At 46.8% G+C, this 21,427-nt stretch overlaps 6 non-coding genes across 6 annotated transcripts; all 6 read left to right on the forward strand.

Annotated features, from left to right (window-relative positions):
• Positions 1 to 2,363: 2,363 nt before the first annotated feature.
• Positions 2,364 to 2,527, forward strand: LOC311368868 (U1 spliceosomal RNA). The gene has a single exon (XR_014640022.1). It is a non-coding gene; the product is annotated as a U1 spliceosomal RNA (small nuclear RNA).
• Positions 2,528 to 4,075: 1,548 nt separating this feature from the next.
• Positions 4,076 to 4,239, forward strand: LOC311368869 (U1 spliceosomal RNA). Its single transcript, XR_014640023.1, has one exon. It is a non-coding gene; the product is annotated as a U1 spliceosomal RNA (small nuclear RNA).
• A 5,062-nt stretch (positions 4,240 to 9,301) lies between these two features.
• On the forward strand, positions 9,302 to 9,465 carry LOC311368870 (U1 spliceosomal RNA). The gene has a single exon (XR_014640024.1). It is a non-coding gene; the product is annotated as a U1 spliceosomal RNA (small nuclear RNA).
• A 1,550-nt stretch (positions 9,466 to 11,015) lies between these two features.
• LOC311368871 (U1 spliceosomal RNA) lies at positions 11,016 to 11,179 on the forward strand. Its single transcript, XR_014640025.1, has one exon. It is a non-coding gene; the product is annotated as a U1 spliceosomal RNA (small nuclear RNA).
• Positions 11,180 to 14,834: 3,655 nt separating this feature from the next.
• LOC311368872 (U1 spliceosomal RNA) lies at positions 14,835 to 14,998 on the forward strand. Its single transcript, XR_014640026.1, has one exon. It is a non-coding gene; the product is annotated as a U1 spliceosomal RNA (small nuclear RNA).
• An 802-nt stretch (positions 14,999 to 15,800) lies between these two features.
• Positions 15,801 to 15,964, forward strand: LOC311368873 (U1 spliceosomal RNA). The gene has a single exon (XR_014640027.1). It is a non-coding gene; the product is annotated as a U1 spliceosomal RNA (small nuclear RNA).
• Positions 15,965 to 21,427: the final 5,463 nt, after the last annotated feature.

Genomic DNA, 21,427 nt, shown 5'->3' on the forward strand with positions numbered 1-21,427 from the left:
TAAACAATAAATAGAAATGAAAACAAGATTCACAGAAAATAAAGTCAAATAAGATAAGTGTAGAATAGGACTGGAATTAAATTATTGCACTTAAGTGGTGGATTAAGTTATTGCACAGAAAATAATAAGAAGAAGAGTGTCCAGGTATGTATGAATAAATTATTAATTGCACAGTGAGTAGCTACCAGTCCTTCCCTTCTGTCCTCTTTACCCTAATTTCCTCCTCCCCCCGAGTGAGGAGTTGTAGAGTATGATGGCGTGAGGGACAAAGGAGTTCAGGCTGTTGGTCCTGACCTTGGGCAGGAGCAGCCTTCCACTGAACAGGCTCCTCTGGTTGCTGATGTCGGTGTGCAGGGGGTGGCTGTCATTGTCAATAATGTCCAGCAGTTTGTCCAGTGTCTTCCTCTCTGCCACCGTCACCAGTGAGTCCAGCCTCATGCCGACCACAGAGCCGGCCCGCCTGATCAGTTCATCCAGTCTGGAGGCGTCCTTCTTGGATGTGCTGCCCCCCCCCCCCCCCCCCCCCCCCAGCACACCACAGTGTAAAAGAGGACGCTGGTAACCACAGACTGGTGAAACATCCACAGCAGTTTGCTGCAGATGTTGAACGACCGCAATCTCCTCAGGAAGTACAACCTGCTTTGCGTCTTCCTGTTCAGGTGGCTGGTGTGTGTAGACCAGTCCAGTTTGTTACCCAGCCACAGCCCGAGGTATTTGTGTGATGGCCCAGCCTCCACCTCAGCTCCGTCTAGCAGGACTGGTCGCGGTCTTGGTCTGGACCTTCCAAAGTCAATGACCAGCTCCTTCGTCTTAGAGGTGTTGAGCTGTAGGCAGTTAGTGTGACACAGCTCCGAGTTGTAACAGAAGTCCGAGGTGTACAGGGTGAAGAGAAGAGGGGCCAGCACCGTGCCCTGGGGGGCTCCAGTGCTGCTGACCACAGTGTCAGACGTGGTGTCCTTCAGCCTGACGTACTGTGGCCTGTCAGGGAGGTCATCTTTGATCCAGTGCACCAGATAGGGGTCCACTCCCATCCTGTTCAGTTTGTCCTGAAGTATGGGGGGCTGGATAGTATTAAAGGCACTGGAGAAGTCCAAGAAGAGAATCCTCACTGCGCCGCTTCCCTTATCCAGATGGGAGTGGACTCGGCGTAGCATGTAGAGGATGGCATCCGCCACACCAACATCTGGCTGGTACCCAAACTGCAGCCGGCCCTGGGCGTGTTGTACCTGGGGTCTGAGGAGGCTGAGGAAGAACCGCTCCAACATCTTCATCAGATGTGAAGTGAGTGCCACCGGTCAGAAGTCAATCAGCTCGCTGGGCCCGTTCTCCTTGGGAACCGGAACGATGCAGGATGTCTTCCAGAGGGTGGGCACTCTCCCTAGCTGCAGGCTAAGGTTGAAGATCCGTTGTAGTGGTTCCCCCAGTCCGGCCCAGGCCTGCTGCTTTCCTGGGCCGGAGCTTCCTCAGCTGTCCTCTGACCTGGTCTGTGGTGATGTGAGGCGGGGATTGTGTTGAGGGGGAGGAGATGGGGGGTGTTGTGGGGTCAGGGGGGAGGTGTGTAGAGGGAAGGAGGAGAGATGGCTGCAGTGGGGGTGGGGGGGGACAAGGGCTGGTTAAACCTGTTGAAAAAGTCATTCGGCTCGTTCGCCCTCTCCATTGTCCCCCCTGTAGCTCTGGTCTTTGTGTTGTGACCTGTGATCAACTTGAGTGTAGTGGAGGGAGGAGAGACCGGTGTCTGGCAGGGAGGGGGATTTAATGAATTAACAGGGGGGGGTCAGGAGAAAGGGATCCGGCAGGGAGGGGGAAAACAGCATGAGGTGAAACCATATCTAACTCTAAATAATACCATCCTCAACAGCAACACTGGACTGTGTGTTTGGTACCCATTGAGCCCCTGCCAGACTTTTGACATGTTTTGACAATTTGTAGTACAAATGAATTATTGAAACTTCAAATTAGATCCTACTTCTGTTTTAACATTGTTGAATATTCTCTTAAATTGAGGTTATATGTATTCTAAATGTCTGAGAGCAGATTTGGTGATCTTAAGAGGGACTTTTAACTGGGGTGTGGTTGAAGTAATTCCTCTATAGTACTACAGGAGGTTGTGATGTGGATTTCATGTAGCTGGAGACCCCAGATGAATACAGAAGTGCATGATGGGAAACAACCCAAGATACAAGTATATTCATTAAATCGCTATTAAGTTGTCTTTTAATTGTATCTTTTGGATATGGATAGCAGACTGCTGATTGCATTTTTTTTGTCAAAGTGTGGTTGTCATGTTGTCAGTAAAAGGTTAGCACCATGATGTAGACTCTTATGCGGGAGAACCAGTCCAGCACGCGAGCCATGTACAACTCATACTTACCTGGCAGGGGAGACACCATGATCATGAAGGTGGTTCACCCATGGCGAGGCTCAGCCATTGCACTTCGGCTGTGCTGACCCGTGCGAATTCCTCAAATGTGGGAATCTCGACTGCATAATTTGTGGTAGTGGGGGACTGCGTTCGCGCTCTCCCCTGATATTGATGTTGAAAATAAATTCTTTAGGCTTGAAAATCAGTGACCTTTGACTATAGCAAGTCTAGATTCAGGCTATCAGAAGGCTGACTCTCAATAGCATATCCAGTCTAACTATTGCACAACTTAAAAATACAGACATTACATTTTGTGCATACTATTAATATTAACTAATTCATTCATCTAATTATTTATCCATAAATTGCAGATTTGGTTAGGAGCATGACTTTCAAATTATAGCTAACGTGGCATACCTAGTTAGGACAAGATCTTGGTTAAGCTTCTATACATTTTGGTGTAGTTCTACAGTTTTGGTCGTTAATCTTTGTATTTGCTGACAGTTGCTGTAGCAAGGAATTGGTTTTCTTTATTCTGGGTTCTTTGATTAATGTGTATAAGCTCATTTGCAGCCTTGCAGTCAAATAAAAAAATACATTTAGATGTTTCTTCTAAGTCACACAGCCAAGTGAGTTATAATGTATGCTTGTAACCTTAATGACCAATATTTACAAGCCGATCGGTTTTGTTGATTCATCTGTTTTGTGTTCAGTTATCGAAGCACATGTGTGACGTGCAGACTGATCCCAGAAGAAGTTGCAATAAACGTTTATATTTTTGTAAGCAGTTAATATTATTATACTGTTAAATAGACACTACATGTGTATATTTATTTATTATTAAATAAACATGTGTACCTGGTGGGCTTAAAGGGGATGCCGCTGGTAAAGAAATCACTCTGCCTTGGGTGGATGTAAAATAGTTTAGTTAAAGGAATACTTCACTGATACAGAACCGGCGTTCTATCATTATAAAATCGCTATTATAATATAAAACAAAGTTTGTTTCTTCCCTCAGTCTAACCCAGTCTTCCCTCAGCCCAGCTGTCCTGATTACATTTCTACTGAGCTGACGTCAGATGACGCGTTTGACGTCATGTCAGCAGAACTTTGCTTGCCTGCTAGAAGGGCCGAGGACTACAAAATTTAGGCCATATCTAACGCTAAATAATACAATCCTCACCAGGAACACTGATGGACTCAGTGTGTTTGGTACCCATTAAGCCCCTGCCAGACTTTTGACATGTTTTGACAATTTATACATTAAAACCTTAGAAATGAGAATGAATCAATTATTGACACTTCAATTGAGATCACACTTCTGTTTTAACATTGTTGAATATTCTCTTAAATTGAGGTTATATATATTCTAAATGTCTGAGAGCAGATTTGGTGAGCTTAAGAGGGACTTTTAACTGGGGTGTGGTTGAGGTAATTCCTCTATAGTACTACAGGAGGTTGTGATGTGGATTTCATGTAGCTGGAGACCCCAGATCAATACAGAAATGCATGATGGGAAACAACCCAAGATACAAGTATATTCATTAAATCGCTATTAAGTTGTCTTTTAATTGTATCTTTGGGATATGGATAGCAGACTGCTGATTGTATTTTTTTAGTCAAAGTGGGGTTGTCATGTCAGTCAAATGTGAGCACCATGATGTAGACTGTTATGAGGGAGAACCAGTCCAGCACGCAAGCCGTGTACAACTCATACTTACCTGGCAGGGGAGACACCATGATCATGAAGGTGGTTCACCCATGGCGAGGCTCAGCCATTGCACTTCGGCTGTGCTGACCCGTGCGAATTCCTCAAATGTGGGAATCTCGACTGCATAATTTGTGGTAGTGGGGGACTGCGTTCGCGCTCTCCCCTGATATTGATGTTGAAAATAAATTCTTTAGGCTTGAAAATCAGTGACCTTTGACTATAGCAAGTCTAGATTCAGGCTATCAGAAGGCTGACTCTCAATAGCATATCCAGTCTTAACTATTGCACAACTTAAAAATACAGACATTACATTTTGTGCATACTATTAATATGAACTAATTCATTCATCTAATTATTTATCCATAAATTGCAGATTTGGTTAGGAGCATGACTTTCAGATTATAGATAACGTGGCATACCTAGTTAGGACAAGATCTTGGTTAAGCTTCTATACATTTTGGTTGAGTTTAACCCATTTATGCCTAAAACGCCTGCTAAAAACACCTGCTAAAATCCTATGCTATTCTAGGAAAAAGAACCTAATTTCCTGAGGGTTTTCTGAGAAAATAGTAAGAATTGTCAACGTCTACATAAACCTTAATATCTAAGCCTCTGGAGCACCTAGAAAGATGAAATAAGAAGCATTGTAAAGGTAAGAACCACAGGTTTTATTAAAACATGCTCCCTGAGCTCAACTATAACAGCAACATTTTTTAAACATTCTCAAAACAAGATTAATAAGAAAAACAGTAAAAACGATGATATAAAATACAAATAATAACATTTTCAAGCATCAAAACATTATGAGGGAGGGGTGGGGAGGGTTGGGGGTGTGGAGGGATGGGGAAAGTCCTGAGGTGGAACTGGTGGAACTTGACTCTCGAACAACGTGGTGCATGAAGCACTCGCGGTGCAGAGGGACATTGCACTGCTTGCACCCCATCAGTGTTGACCCTGGACACACGCTGGTGCCACTGTGCTTTAGTGAACACTCCCTGCAGGTCTTCCTTTTTGTATAGATCTGGGCCAGATCATGGTCAGCAGAAGCAACTGTTGGGGTGGTGGGGAGCACACAGGGAGCACTTCTTGCTGTCACAGGGACGATCAGATCCTGGGACAGATCCTCCAGCCAGTCCTTGTAGCCGGTCCTCCTGTATTTCCACCCAGGTCCTCCCACAGACCTGGCAGCAACGAAGGCATTGTAGCCCGCAACACTGAGGAAGTAAAAGAACAGCCTCCTCCACCACTTCGTAGACCGGTGGTGTATCTGGTAGTAGCCCAACATCTGGTCCAGTAAATCGACCCCCTTCATGTGTTGCTGATAATCAGCAAGACATGCTGGCACCCGAACATTAGTCTGGCGTTGCCCACCGGTTCTCCTCTTCACTGACCCATGAGCTGTCGGGTCATGAAAGTTGGACAGGACCATGACCGTTTTGGTGTCCTGTCAGACGCAGAAGGTGAGGTCATCCTGCTGTGCCACATTGAATGCATGTTTGTTTAGACCAGCCTTCTTAGTCAGCTCCTTGTTTTTAGGGAGGTCCTTCCTCCCGGCACGCACCGTGCCGCACGCTTGGACACCCCTGTGATGCAGATCCAGCAACAACTTCACGCTAGTGTAAAAGTTGTCCATGTAAACACACAGGTTTGACTCGAAATACGGTGTAGCCAGGTCTGACACAATCCGGTGAGCCAGGCCTGTCTCAGTCTTGCCTGCAATGGCCCCTGTGTACACTTGGAAATTGTTCACGTAGCCTGTTTTGCTCTCTGTCGGTCATGTCAAACGGTCCCTCGACATTGCCCTGGGGACACTCGTTTGGTAGAGCCACTTTGTCTGCCTCCAGTAATCCCGACGTGCTGGTAGCTTTAAAATGCCAACGCAAAGACACAGCCCGAGGAATGTTCTCATCTCTGTTTTCGAGACCGGCGTCCACTTTGAGGTCGTGGGGGTCTGAGCTCGTACCTGTTCCGCCTACCGATTCGTCTCGGTCACTAACGTGTCCCACAGCTCATCAGTAAAGATTAGTGAAAAAACGTAGAGTGGGCTTGCATCCAAGGGGATCGGTTGTTTCACCCCCGGTGTACGAGAGAATGGCTTTGTATGCCGAGGTTGGTAATTATCGGTTCTCCAGTCCACCTGGAATCCCCGAAACTCATCCTCCTCCTCCTCTTCTTCGGTGTCCAAAAAATCGCACTGCTGTGCCCGTTCTAGTGGATCATCCGGCACAAACTCATTCTCCTCCTCCTCAGACTCAAATCCCTCGGAATTTAGATCTATATCACTGCCATCGCTATCAAAAACTTCCATGTCCATCGCTACTCGCTACTTCCTGCTCGCTAAAAACAATAGAAAAGCATGTGTATATCTGATTGATTTACGTGATTTTCAGCCAATCAAAGTGCATTTTGGTGGTCACGAGATCTTTACCAAAGCCTTAAGACGGTATGTGTATTTTCATGTGTATTTTAACCAACCAAAGTGAGTTATTTGCTGCATTCGTCATGAAAACAATCACGTGTACAAAATGCTGCGCTGCGCAGCTCCCGGCAGGAGGGGCAATGTTGCGTCACGCAGCATCCGGCGCCAATGGGTTAAGAGGGACTTTTAACTGGGGTGTGGTTGACGTAATTCGAAGGTTACAGATGTAACTACGGTTCTATGAATCCTGGATGACCGCCAGAGGCGGTGCTTCAAGCACTGGATGACCATACCAACAAGGTCACAAAGAATCCAACACCCACCTCACTCATTGGAGGCAGCAGAGCTTGGACCTAGGACCACACCCATTGGATGGGGGGCGGCGACGTTGACCCGGTAGAACCTTGTGAATGTGCCAGGCGTTGTCCACGATGCCGCAGCACAAATAGCCTCCAGGGGCACCCCTCTTAGTGCAGCCCATGAAGTTGCAACGCTTCTGGTGGAGTGGCACCTCACCCCAGATGGCGGGGGGGGAGGCCACTGGCCCCATAGGTGTGTGTAATGGCATCGACAACCCAGTGGGACAGTCGCTGTTTGGAGAGAGCACAACCTCTGTTAGGGCCATCGTGACACACGAACAATTGCTCTGACTGTCGTATGCTAGCAGTAGCAGCAATGTAGGCCTTAAGTGCCCGTACCGGGCAGAGCAGCTCAGATCTACCCTCCTCAGACGGGGAGTCAAAACGAGCGAGCTGGATAGGCTGGTTGAGATGGGTGGGTGAAAGCACCTTGGGCAGGAACGCCACATTCGGCCATAGAACTACACCCGAGCCATCGGGGTTCCAACGCAGGCATGTATCTGCCACGGATAGGGCCTGCAACTCCCCGACCCGCTTCACGGAGGTAACGGCAAGCAGGAAAGCCACCTTCATAGACAGCCACTTAAGTGGATACCTGTATCCGCTCCCCCCTGTAGAGAGCTCTGAGCGGAGGAGCAGGAGGCCTCCCCCAACGTGTGAGAGGCGTCGTCTTCGGTATTAACTTCATTAAAGAAGTTAGCCGAAGCCACAAGCGACAGGGCATCGTCCAATGAAGGCACATCCTCCAAGGGAGGGCCAGGCTGTAGTCCAGCTAGCCCCCGACCAGAGCCAGGCTGAAGGGCCAGGAGGAGCGACTTCATCTGCTCCATGTCAGACGCCAATTGGTCCACCTTGGAGGACAGCCCGCCCCTCGCCTTCTTTTTTGGGGGGGGCACCCTTAGCCGCAGCTCCGTCTTGCCGGAGCCGAGAGCGCAGATTTTGGGGCAGACCGGTTAAGGCAGAGGGGTCGTCAGCTATTGCCCGCTGCGCCACCCCTGCTAGCCTAGCCAGTCTAAGAGCCAACAGCAGGAGGCTGCAATTCATGCAGGCACCGACAGTGAGGCCCTCCCTCAAATGCTCAAGGCCGAGGCAAGGAGGGCAGCTGTCATGACCGTCCTCCGGCTCCAGGGGAGCTGTGCAGGCGACACGTAGGTGGGCCATTACGGCAGCCCAACAATCCGTGTCACCGGAATCACTTCTCAAACGGAAACGGAAAATCAATTAGCCTGAGCGTAAGCGCTGCTGCTAAAAGTAAACAGAAAAGCCAAAAAAAGGCAGCGTTACCTGGAGCGGGGGCGAGAGCACTGCCTTCACCGGTAACTAGCAAATAGTAATTAGCTTGAGCATAAGCACTGCTGCTAAACGGAAAAACCAAAATAAAAGTAGATGGTGGTTAGAACAGAGCAAAGCTAACGGCTAACACACCAAACAATAAGGGAGAAGTGAGGACAACGCGTGCTGGGAGTGGGAGCGAACGCACTGCCTTCACCAAGAGGCGCCGGCCACCTACCGGTCTCCCTCTTCAGACTTGTAACCAGCTAGCCACAGCCTCTGGAGGACGGGTAGTCCGCGGCTCCGACGATTGTCGCGAGGCTGCACGTAGGCTTGCTGTAAGTGTAAATGATCCTTTTCTCAAAGTCCAAAACGGTACTCTTTCCTGCGCCTTAGCGAGAAGATGAAAAGGAACAGATCCTCTAACGACACCGGAAGTTATAGCCTTCCCGGTGTCACGTGGGGGTCATGGGTGACTATGTTGGTATTAGGTACTCGAAATGCGCATGCACGAGGTGGATATATCCAGTGCTTGAAGCACCGCCTCTGGCGGTCAGTAAGGATGAAATAGAACTTTGCTTGCCTGCTAGAAGGGACAAGGACTACAAAATTTAGGCCATATCTAACTCTAAATAATACAATCCTCACAGGAACACTGGTGGACTCAGTGTGTTTGGTACCCATTAAGCCCCTGCCAGACTTTTGACATGATTTAACAATTTATACATTAAAACCTTAGAAATGAGTATGAATTAATTATTGACTCTTCAAATGAGATCACACTTCTGTTTTAACATTGTTGAATATTCTCTTAAATCTAGGTTATATATATTCTAAATGTCAGAGCAGATTTGGTGAGTTTAAGAGGGACTTTTAACTGGGGTGTGGTTGATGTAATTCCTCTATAGTACTACAGGAGGTTGTGATGTGGATTTCATGTAGCTGGAGACCCCAGATGAATACAGAAGTGCATGATGGGAAACAACCCAAGATACAAGTATATTCATTAGATCGCTATTAAGTTGTCTTTTAATTGTATCTTTGGGATGTGGATAGCAGACTGCTGATTGTATTTTTTTAGTCAAAGTGTGGTTGTCATGTTGTCAGTCAAATGTTAGCACCATGATGTAGACTCTTATGTGGGAGAAGCAGTCCAGCACGCGAGCCGTGTACAACTCATACTTACCTGGCAGGGGAGACACCATGATCATGAAGGTGGTTCACCCATGGCGAGGCTCAGCCATTGCACTTCGGCTGTGCTGACCCGTGCGAATTCCTCAAATGTGGGAATCTCGACTGCATAATTTGTGGTAGTGGGGGACTGCGTTCGCGCTCTCCCCTGATATTGTTGTGGAAAATAAATTCTTTAGGCTTGAAAATCAGTGACCTTTGACTATAACAAGTCTAGATTCAGGCTATCCGAAGGCTGACTCTCAATAGCATATCCAGTCTAACTATTGCACAACTTAAAAATACAGACATTACATTTTGTGCATACTATTAATATGAACTAATTCATTCATCTAATTATTTATCCATAAATTGCAGATTTGGTTAGGAGCATGACTTTCAGATTATAGATAAAGTGGCATTCCTAGTTAGGACAAGATCTTGGTTAAGCTTCTATACATTTTGGTGTAGTTCTACAGTTTTGGTCGATCTTTGTATTTGCTGACAGTTGCTGTAGCAAGGAATTGGTTTTCTTTATTCTGGGTTCTTTGGTTAATGTATATAAGCTCATTTGCAGCCTTGCAGTCAAATAAAAAAATACATTTTGATGTTTCTTCTAAGTCACACAGCCAAGTGAGTTACAAGCAAGATGCTTGTAAACTTAATTACCAATATTAACAAGCCAATCGGTTTTGTTGATTCATCTGTTTTGTTATGTGTTCAGTTATCGAAGCACATGTGTGACGTGCCGACTGATCCCAGAAGAAGTTGCAATAAACGTTTATATTTTTGTAAGCAGTTAATATTATTATACTGTTTAGATACATGTGTATATTTATTTATTATTAAATAAACATGTGTACCTGGTGGGCTTAAAGGGGACGCCGCTGGCAAAGAAGTCACCCTGCCTTTGGTGGATGTAAAATAGTTTAGTTAAAGGAATACTTCACCGATACAGAACCGGCGTTCTATCATTATAAAATCGCTATTATAATATCAAAAAAAGTTAGTTTCTTCCCTCAGTCTAACCCAGTCTTCCCTAGGCCCAGCTGTCCTGATTACATTTCTACTGAGCTGACGTCAGATGACCCGTTTGACGTCATGTCAGTAGAACTTTGCTTGCCTGCTAGAAGGGCAGAGGACTACACAATTTAGGCCATATCTAACGCTAAATAATACAATCCTCACCAGGAACACTGATGGACTTAAAGTGTGTTTGGTACCCATTAAGCCCCTGTCAGACTTTTGACATGTTTTGACAATTTATACCTCAAAACCTTAGAAAAGAGTATGAATTAATTATTGACACTTCAAATGAGATCACACTTCTTTTTAACATTGTTGAATATTCTCTTAAATTGAGGTTATATATATTCTAAATGTCTGAGAGCAGATTTGGTGAGCTTAAGAGGGACTTTTAACTGGGGTGTGGTTGAAGTAATTCCTCTATAGTACTACAGGAGGTTGTGATGTGGATTTCATGTAGCTGGAGACCCCAGATGAATACAGAAATGCATGATGGGAAACAACCCAAGATACAAGTATATTCATTAAATCGCTATTAAGTTGTCTTTTAATTGTATCTTTGGGATATGGATAGCAGACTGCTGATTGTATTTTTTTAGTCAAAGTGTGGTTGTCATGTTGTCAGTCAAATGTGAGCACCATGATGTAGACTCTTATGTGGGAGAAGCAGTCCAGCACGCGAGCCGTGTACAACTCATACTTACCTGGCAGGGGAGACACCATGATCATGAAGGTGGTTCACCCATGGCGAGGCTCAGCCATTGCACTTCGGCTGTGCTGACCCGTGCGAATTCCTCAAATGTGGGAATCTCGACTGCATAATTTGTGGTAGTGGGGGACTGCGTTCGCGCTCTCCCCTGATATTGATGTTGAAAATAAATCCTAACCCTATCAGAAGGCTGACTCTCAATAGCATACCTGTCTAACTATTGCACAACTTAAAAATACAGACATTACATTTTCTGCATACTATTAATATGAACTAATTCATTCATCTAATTATTTATCCATAAATTGCAGATTTGGTTAGGAGCATGACTTTCAGATTATAGATAACGTGGCATACCTAGTTAGGACAAGATCTTGGTTAAGCTTCTATACATTTTGGTTGAGTTTAACCCATTTATGCCTAAAACGCCTGCTAAAAATCCTATGCTATTCTAGGAAAAATAACCTAATTTCCTGAGGGTTTTCTGAGAAAATAGTAAGAATTGTCAACGTCTACATAAACCTTAATATCTAAGCCTCTGGAGCACCTAGAAAGATGAAATAAGAAGCATTGTAAAGGTAAGAACCACAGGTTTTATTAAAACATGCTCCCTGAGCACAACTATAACAGCAATATTTTTTAAACATTCTCAAAACAAGATTAATAAGAAAAACAGTAAAAACGATGATATAAAATACAAATAATAACATTTTCAAGCATCAAAACATTATGAGGGAGGGGTGGGGAGGGTTGGGGGTGTGAAGGGATGGGGAAAGTCCTGAGGTGGAACTGGTGGAAATTGACTCTCGAACAACGTGGTGCATGAAGCACTCGCGGTGCAGAGGGACATTGCACTGCTTGCACCCCATCAGTGTTGACCCTGGACGCACGCTGGTGCCACTGTGCTTTAGTGAACACTCCCTGCAGGTCTTCCTTTTTGTATAGATCTGGGCCAGATCATGGTCAGCAGAAGCAACTGTTGGGGTGGTGGGGAGCACACAGGGAGCACTTCTTGCTGTCACAGGGACGATCAGATCCTGGGACAGATCCTCCAGCCAGTCCTTGTAGCCGGTCCTCCTGTATTTCCACCCAGGTCCTCCCACAGACCTGGCAGCAACGAAGGCATTGTAGCCCGCAACACTGAGGAAGTAAAAGAACAGCCTCCTCCACCACTTCGTAGACCGGTGGTGTATCTGGTAGTAGCCCACCATCTGGTCCAGTAAATCGACCCCCTTCATGTGTTGCTGATAATCAGCAAGACATGCTGGCACCCGAACATTAGTCTGGCGTTGCCCACCGGTTCTCCTCTTCACTGACCCATGAGCTGTCGGGTCATGAAAGTTGGACAGGACCATGACCGTTTTGGTGTCCTGCCAGACGCAGAAGGTGAGGTCATCCTGCTGTGCCACATTGAATGCATGTTTGTTTAGACCAGCCTTCTTAGTCAGCTCCTTGTTTTTAGGGAGGTCCTTCCTCCCGGCACGCACCGTGCCGCACGCTTGGACACCCCTGTGATGCAGATCCAGCAACAACTTCACGCTAGTGTAAAAGTTGTCCATGTAAACACACAGGTTTGACTCGAAATACGGTGTAGCCAGGTCTGACACAATCCGGTGAGCCAGGCCTGTCTCAGTCTTGCCTGCAATGGCCCCTGTGTACACTTGGAAATTGTTCACGTAGCCTGTTTTGCTCTCTGCCATGACCCACACCTTTATCCCCCACTTCACCGGCTTCATGGGGAGGTACTGTCGGAAGGCAAGGCGTCCCTTGCATTTCACCATGGACTCATCCACGCTCACATACCCATTGACCTCATAGAGGGCCTGGAACTGAAGCAAGAGGAGGTCCATGAACCGCCGGATCTTCCACAGCTTATCGGATTTATCCAAGGCAGGGTCCAAGTTGTCTTCTAGATGGAGATATCTGAAAATGCATATGACAAAGAATTTGAGCCTGACATTTATTTCCATCATTGTGTTTATTTGTATTATTATTATGTATTGTTATTTATAGTATTTATATTTATTCATAATTGTATTACTATTTATTACGCTATTTATTCATTATTCCATTATTGTATTTATTCATTGTCAACCATCATCACCATTAGTAATTGCTATAGCACCACTATCATTACTGGCCATTCCGTTATCTAAGAAGAGAGAGAAAAGAGTATGGAACTCGGAAGAGAGCACAAGAAAACAAAACATTAATAATTACCTCCAGATCATGTCGAAACGGTCCCTCGACATTGCCCTGGGGACACTCGTTTGGTAGAGCCACTTTGTCTGCCTCCAGTAATCCCGACGTGCTGGTAGCTTTAAAATGCCAAAGCAAAGACACAGCCCGAGGAATGTTCTCATCTCTGTTTTCGAGACCTGTTCCGCGTACCGATTCGTCTCGGTCACTAACGTGTCCCACAGCTCATCAGTAAAGATTAATGAAAAAACGTTGAGTGGGCTTGCATCCAAGGGGATCGGTTGTTTCACCCCCGGTGTACGAGAGAATGGCTTTGTATGCCGAGGTTGGTAATTATCGGTTGTCCAGTCCACCTGGAATCCCCGAAACTCATCCTCCTCCTCCTCTTCTTCGGTGTCCAAAAAATCGCACTGCTGTGCCCGTTCTAGTGGATCATCTGGCACAAACTCATTCTCCTCCTCCTCAGACTCAAATCCCTCGGAATTTAGATCTATATCACTGCCATCGCTATCAAAAACTTCCATGTCCATCGCTACTCGCTACTTCCTGCTCGCTAAAAACAACAGAAAAGCATGTGTATATCTGATTGATTTACGTGATTTTCAGCCAATCAAAGTGCATTTTGGTGGTCACGAGATCTTTACCAAAGCCTTAAGACGGTATGTGTATTTTCATGTGTATTTTAACCAACCAAAGTGAGTTATTTGCTGCATTCGTCATGAAAACAATCACGTGTACAAAATGCTGCGCTGCGCAGCTCCCGGCAGGAGGGGCAATGTTGCGTCACGCAGCATCCGGCGCCAATGGGTTAAGAGGGACTTTTAACTGGGGTGTGGTTGACGTAATTCGAAGGTTACAGATGTAACTACGGTTCTATGAATCCTGGATGACCGCCAGAGGCGGTGCTTCAAGCACTGGATGACCATACCAACAAGGTCACAAAGAATCCAACACCCACCTCACTCATTGGAGGCAGCAGAGCTTGGACCTAGGACCACACCCATTGGATGGGGGGCGGCGACGTTGACCCGGTAGAACCTTGTGAATGTGCCAGGCATTGTCCACGATGCCGCAGCACAAATAGCCTCCAGGGGCACCCCTCTTAGTGCAGCCCATGAAGTTGCAACGCTTCTGGTGGAGTGGCACCTCACCCCAGATGGCGGGGGGGGAGGCCACTGGCCCCATAGGCGTGTGTAATGGCATCGACAACCCAGTGGGACAGTCGCTGTTTGGAGAGAGCACAACCTCTGTTAGGGCCATCGTGACACACGAACAATTGCTCTGACTGTCGTATGCTAGCAGTAGCAGCAATGTAGGCCTTAAGCGCCCGTACCGGGCAGAGCAGCTCAGATACTTATAAGATGTCTATGGCTGGAGACCCCAGATGAATACAGAAATGCATGATGGGAAACAACCCAAGATACAAGTATATTCATTAAATTGCTATTAATTTGTCTTTTAATTGTATCTTTGGGATGTGGATAGCAGACTGCTGATTGTATTTTTTTAGTCAAAGTGTGGTTGTCATGTTGTCAGTCAAATGTGAGCACCATGATGTAGACTCTTATGTGGGAGAAGCAGTCCAGCACGCGAGCCGTGTACAACTCATACTTACCTGGCAGGGGAGACACCATGATCATGAAGGTGGTTCACCCATGGCGAGGCTCAGCCATTGCACTTCGGCTGTGCTGACCCGTGCGAATTCCTCAAATGTGGGAATCTCGACTGCATAATTTGTGGTAGTGGGGGACTGCGTTCGCGCTCTCCCCTGATATTGTTGTGGAAAATAAATTCTTTAGGAAGAAACATCTAAATGTATTTTTTTATTTGACTGCAAGGCTGCAAATGAGCTTATATACATTAATCAAAGAACCCAGAGGGGCCGAGAACCCTCGGCCCAGCTGTCCTGATTTCATTTCTACTGAGCTGATGTCAAATTACCTGTTTGACGTCATGTCAGTAGAACTTTGCTTGCCTGCTAGAAGGGCCGAGGACTACAAAATTTAGGCCATATCTAACGCTAAATAATACAATCCTCACCAGGAACACTGATGGACTCAGTGTGTTTGGTACCCATTAAGCCCCTGCCAGACTTTTGACATGTTTTGACAATTTATACATTAAAACCTTAGAAATGAGTATGAATCAATTATTGACACTTCAAATGAGATCACACTTCTGTTTTAACATTGTTGAATATTCTCTTAAATTTAGGTTATATATATTCTAAATGTCTGAGAGCAGATTTGGTGAGCTTAAGAGGGACTTTTAACTGGGGTGGGGTTGACGTAATTCCTCTATAGTACTACAGGAGGTTGTGATGTGGATTTCATGTAGCTGGAGACCCCAGATGAATACAGAAATGCATGATGGGAAACAACCCAAGATACAAGTATATTCATTATATCGCTATTAAGTTGTCTTTTAATTGTATCTTTGGGATATGGATAGCAGACTGCTGATTGTATTTTTTTTGTCAAAGTGTGGTTGTCATGTGGTCAGTAAGATGTTAGCACCATGATGTAGACTCTTATGTGGGAGAACCAGCCCAGCACGCGAGCCGTGTACAACTCATACTTACCTGGCAGGGGAGACACCATGATCATGAAGGTGGTTCACCCATGGCGAGGCTCAGCCATTGCACTTCGGCTGTGCTGACCCGTGCGAATTCCTCAAATGTGGGAATCTCGACTGCATAATTTGTGGTAGTGGGGGACTGCGTTCGCGCTCTCCCCTGAGATTGATGTTGAAAATAAGTTCTTTAGGCTAGAAAATCAGTGACCTTTGACTATAACAAGTCTAGATTCAGGCTATCAGAAGGCTGACTCTCAATAGCATATGCATATCCAGTCTAACTATTGCACAACTTAAAAATACAGACATTACATTTTGTGCATACTATTAATATGAACTAATTCATTCATCTAATTATTTATCCATAAATTGCAGATTTGGTTAGGAGGATGACTTTCAGATTATAGATAACGTGGCATACCTAGTTAGGACAAGATCTTGGTTAAGCTTCTATACATTTTGGTGTAGTTCTACAGTTTTGGTCGTTAATCTTTGTATTGGTTGACAGTTGCTGTAGCAAGGAATTGTTTTTCTTTATTCTGGGTTCTTTGATTAATGTATATAAGCTCATTTGCAGCCTTGCAGTCAAATAAAAAAATACATTTTGATGTTTCTTCACACAGCCAAGTGAGTTATAAGCAAGCTGCTTGTAAACTTAATTACCAATATTTACAAGCCGATCGGTTTTGTTGATTCATCTGTTTTGTTATCCTCATCCTCATCCTCATCGTCGTCCGCTTATCCGGGGTCGGGTCACGGGGGCAGCAGCTCAAGCAGGGGGCCCCAGACTTCCCTTTCCCGGGCCACATTGACCAGCTCTGACGGGGGGATCCCGAGGCGTTCCCAGGCCAGTGTTGAGATATAATCTCTCCACCTAGTCCTGAGTCTTCCCCGGGGTCTCCTCCCCACTGGTCGTGCCTGGAACACCTCCCAAGGGAGGCGTCCAGTGGGCATCCTTACCAGATGCCCGAACCACCTCAACTGACCTCTTTCTAAGCAAAGGAGCAGCGGCTCTAATCCGAGTTCCTCCCGGATGACTGAACTTCTCACCCTATCCCAAAGGGAGAAGCCAGCCACCCTCCCGAGAAAACTCATCTCGGCCGCTTGTATCCGCGATCTCGTCCTTTCGGTCATCACCCACTCGGGTCTGGTCCGTCGGGACCCCTGCCTTTCACTGCCACCCATGTGGCAGCGCACCCGACCCCAGCGGGTCTCCCTGCAGGTGGTGGGCCCACAGGGCGAAGAGGGGGGCGGTGCCACGTAGCTTGTTCGGGCTGTACTCGGCCACCAGGCACTCGCCGGCGAGCCCCTCGTCTGGGCCTGGCTCCAGACGGGGGCCCCGGGCTTCCTCCGGGCAGGGTCTCTCCTCCCCTTTTTAGTGTATTCATGGGGTCTTCTGAACCATTCTTAGTCTGGCCCCTCACCTGAGACCACTCTGCCATGGGAGACCCTACCAGGAGCACATGGCTCCAGACAACACAGCCCTCAGGTTCACAGGGACACGCAAACCTCTCCACCACGATAAGGTGACGGTTCCAGGAGAGGAAGTATAAAGTAGTAAGTATAAAATCCTTGATGAGATTATTCAACATTTCTGAACTTGAGTCCAGCCTGACCGTAGTAGCGTCATTCTATCCTTTTTGTCCGTGAGACAATTGAAGTCCCCGCCCAGGATCACATCACTTCCACACACAAGTGGTTGTATTTCTTTAAGAACCTCTAGGCATTCATTTAGATCAGGTGGACAGTAAACATTGATTATTCTAATTTTAGTTGGTGCCATTCAACGTCAATGCAAAGCAGTCTTCTACCAATTACTTGTTTGACCCTTTGTATGCAGAAATCTTTACCTTTGAATAAAACCACAACCCCTGACGCTCTGTTCTTGTTGTCCCCTGACCATACAGATTGGCCAAAACTCTGTTCAATCTTTGTTCAAATGTCTTGTAATCGTCCCTGTATGGTATATTACATTCTTTGAGTAGAAAGATTTTTTTCACTATTTAAAAATGTGAAAGACACTTCACAGGCTCATTAAGGCCTCTAGTGTTGAGTCTCCATCTCAGGGATGAGATGGAGAGGACAAACTTCAGGTTGGTATGTTTGTCTGGCAGAGGCTATATTTGGTCTTTCCTTATCTCTTTTGGTCGTTTGGGTCTAACCTCAAGCTCAGGGTTGTGGTTTCTCTGATGTGCGTGACGGAGGTGAGGCAAGTCCACGGGTGGACTCCAGCTCTACTGGGCTCAATTGTTTCCTTCCTTTAGTGAAAGCTGGGATCTTCAGCTCAGCATTATACAAGCTAATAGACTCTGCCACGTTAAACCCTCGATCAGCCAGTATTACGTCACCTGCACTGATGCATTCCAGAAACCCAGAATTTTCTGTTTCTGATGTTCTGCCTCCCTATCCCTTAGATATGAATATGGCTGTTCCTTGTGGGGATATGGCTATTAGGTGTTTCATGGTGTGATGATGTTTATAGGTCGAATATGTTTGTGCTCTTGCTGCTAAATTTTGGGGGTTTTCTTTCTTCTCTCTGTGGCCAAAATAAAAATGATGGCACAAGCTTTGCATGTAGCATGTCAAGGGTAGTTCTAAAAGTCCTGCTTGCTGTCGCTATCGAGATTTGGAAGAGAACACCAAGTCTTCCTCCGGCTCATCAAACGCTGCCCCAGCCTTGGCTGCAATGTTATGTAACATTGCTGTCACGCAAATGACAGTGCACGACTTGGCTGGCGAAAACTGGAGCCCCCCGCCGGACTTGTGGAGGCATCTGAAGTGCAACTTCCACCTCCCGATTGTGCGCTCTACGATGCACCGGGCCAGACGGTGGGCTTCGTTGAATTCTTCCTCGTGTCCGTCCCCCGGCTTAGCCACTGGTGTGAATAGGTAAGGCCGAAGAGGATACCCACTGTCTCTGAGGAGCCGCCACTCTCCCCTGGAAGCTGCAGCCAGCCGACCGACAGAGGACTCTCTGAAGATGAAGGAGTCGTGTGTGCTTCCAGGCCATCTCGCCACGACATCGAGGATGATGCCCTGATGGTCGCACACCACCTGACAGTTAACGGCAGCATATCCCTTTCTACAGAAGAAAACGTGCGCATCCACATGTGGAGTTATAATTGGAACTAAAGTTCCATCCACGGCTTGTGGAATGCGGAACGACCTAAAAAAGTTCTCCTGGGTCGCACTCATCTCCTCTCTGGTGGTGGGGAAACGGACGTGCTGCGGAACCAGTCGAAGAAGGCTGGAAGTCACTGCCTGGACCGACCTGCATACTGAGGCCTTGGACAGGCCCTGGCCATCACCGACGACCTGCCGAAAGCTCCCCGTTGCGTAGAACCTGAGGGCGGCCAAGAGCTGTACTTGCGGTGTGAGCGCAAAGCTCCTTCTGGTTGCGTGCCTCAGGTCTTCGCTGATGGTCCCAAGCAGCTGTCGGATGGGCTCCCTGGGCAGCCTGCACCGCTGGAGAACCGCCGCGTCATTGTAGACCTCGAGGGGGTCAAAGTTCTGCCGAATCGCGGCATTAATGGCAACAAGGCGACTCCGGGGACGCCTCAGCCGCAGCCTCGCTGCCTCGGCCTCTCTCTCTCGCTCTCTCTCTTGCGCACGGAGCGCTAGCACACGCTGTCTACCTGCCATTATTTGCTCTGACGTACTGCATTGTCCCTTGCACTATATATAGGCCCATGTTCCGAGACTAATTAATAAAACCTGTCAACGAATGATGTTAATTTGATGCTGTTAAGGGTATATCAAACATCATTGCCGGTGTTTCCACAGCATATTATAGTTTTATAGTAGGCCTAATATAGTATTGTAATTATATAGTATAGTTAAAATAGCTCTTTAATGATATGTAGCCAGACCAATCTTTTTCCTTTCAAGGATTTAAACCAAGAGTCATTTCACGACTATAAAAGCAACACGGCCGCTCATATTGTGGCCACTGAAGTGTGCTAAATCATTTGTGGATACCATTGTGGTTCATATTAGGCTGCAATTGACAGAAACATTGTGAAACATAGTATTTAGTAGGCCTATAATGATTTCCACTGTGTCGGCGTAAATTAAATAGTGACAAATGAACATCATGTTTGAAAAACAAAGGTTTTTTTATTTCACAAATCAAAAGAAAAAACAACCGTCGCTCAGCCAACAATGAAGAAACTTTTAAGGCCCAAGAATTACATATTCTGCTAGAGGAGGTCAAGGCTAATAAAAGCATGTTATTCGACCGAAGTGGGGGGAAATAGCTGAACGAATTACTGCGGTCACTACGAGGTCCGATGTGGAGGTCTGGAAAAAAAAAGACTGTCAGTCTGACCAAAAAGAAAGCGTCGGCAGTTCGACATAAACCAATTAGACTGGTGCGGGGATGAACACGGCGCAGGCCCTCAGCGATGAGGAAGAGCGAGCCATGGCCATCATAGGCTTCTCAGCCTCCATGGCATCCCCAGGGGAGTGGATATCCATGCGGGTATCACGGAAGAGGGAGAGCCTTCAAGTGAGCAATGGCAGGAGGATGAGGAACCCAGGATCCTGCTCCTACCTCCCTACGTCAGGACCCGTCGCCATCTATAAAGAGAACAAAATGCCTGTGAGCTGTGAACAAAACGTGTTCACAGCTCATTCAACTTTCCCAACATCCATATCAAATATCTGTACTGAAAATTTGCATTACCTTCTTGCTTGCTCTTGGAGATTTGAACGTCCAACTTGGCCCTCTTGAGAACAATCACCTCTTGCTGGAAATGTGTGTCTCGCTCGGCGGCTTCCCTGAGGAGACCACTGACGTCCTTCAGCAGTGACACCTTCTCCCTCTCCAACTCCACCTGCATTGGCAGCCGAGACCGATGATGGAGGCGGTGGCAGTTGAGGTGGTGGAAGGTGTCGAGGTGGCGGCCGAGGTGGACGGTCCGGTGAAGCGTGGCGTGACGACGGGTAAGGTCCTGGAGGTGGCAGCAGCGGAGGTGGAAGGTGCGGCCATCAGGGGCGTCATGACGGGTAGGGAGGTGGGGGCAGCCGAGGTGGACTGGTGGGGGATCCTGGGTTCCTCATCCTCCTGCCATTGCTCACTTGAAGGCTCTCCCTCTTCCGTGATACCCGCATGGATATCCACGCCCCCGGGGATGCCTTGAGATGCTGAGAAGCCTATGATGGCCATGGCTCGCTCTTCCTCATCGTTGAGGGCCTGCGCCGTGTTCACCCCCGCACCAGTCTAATTGGTTTGACGTCGAACTTCCGACGCTTTCTTTGTGGTCAGACTGACAGTCTTGCCATTTTTTCCGGACCTCCACATCAGACCTAGTAGTGCCAGTGACCGCAGCAATACGTTCAGCTATTTCCCCCCACTTCTTAAATTTCAGCTTGTTGGTGTGAGCACCTTTAAAGCAGTCGAATAAAATGCTTTTATTAGCCTCGACCTCCTCAAGCAGAATATGTAATTCTTGGGGCTTAAAAGGTTCTTTTCGCTTTCGACCCTTGTCCGCCATTTTGCAAAAGACCTACCCCTTTTCCGGAGGCTGTTTTATAGGTGTGTCATTTCACGTGACCAATTAAATAATTGAAAGCAATATAGCACAGGGGCGCTACCAGGAGTCCAGCCAAGCACTACCGCATTTAT

Source organism: Micromesistius poutassou (genome assembly GCF_964030765.1).
Source record: "Micromesistius poutassou genome assembly, chromosome: 23".
Taxonomy (NCBI): Eukaryota; Metazoa; Chordata; class Actinopteri; order Gadiformes; family Gadidae; genus Micromesistius; species Micromesistius poutassou.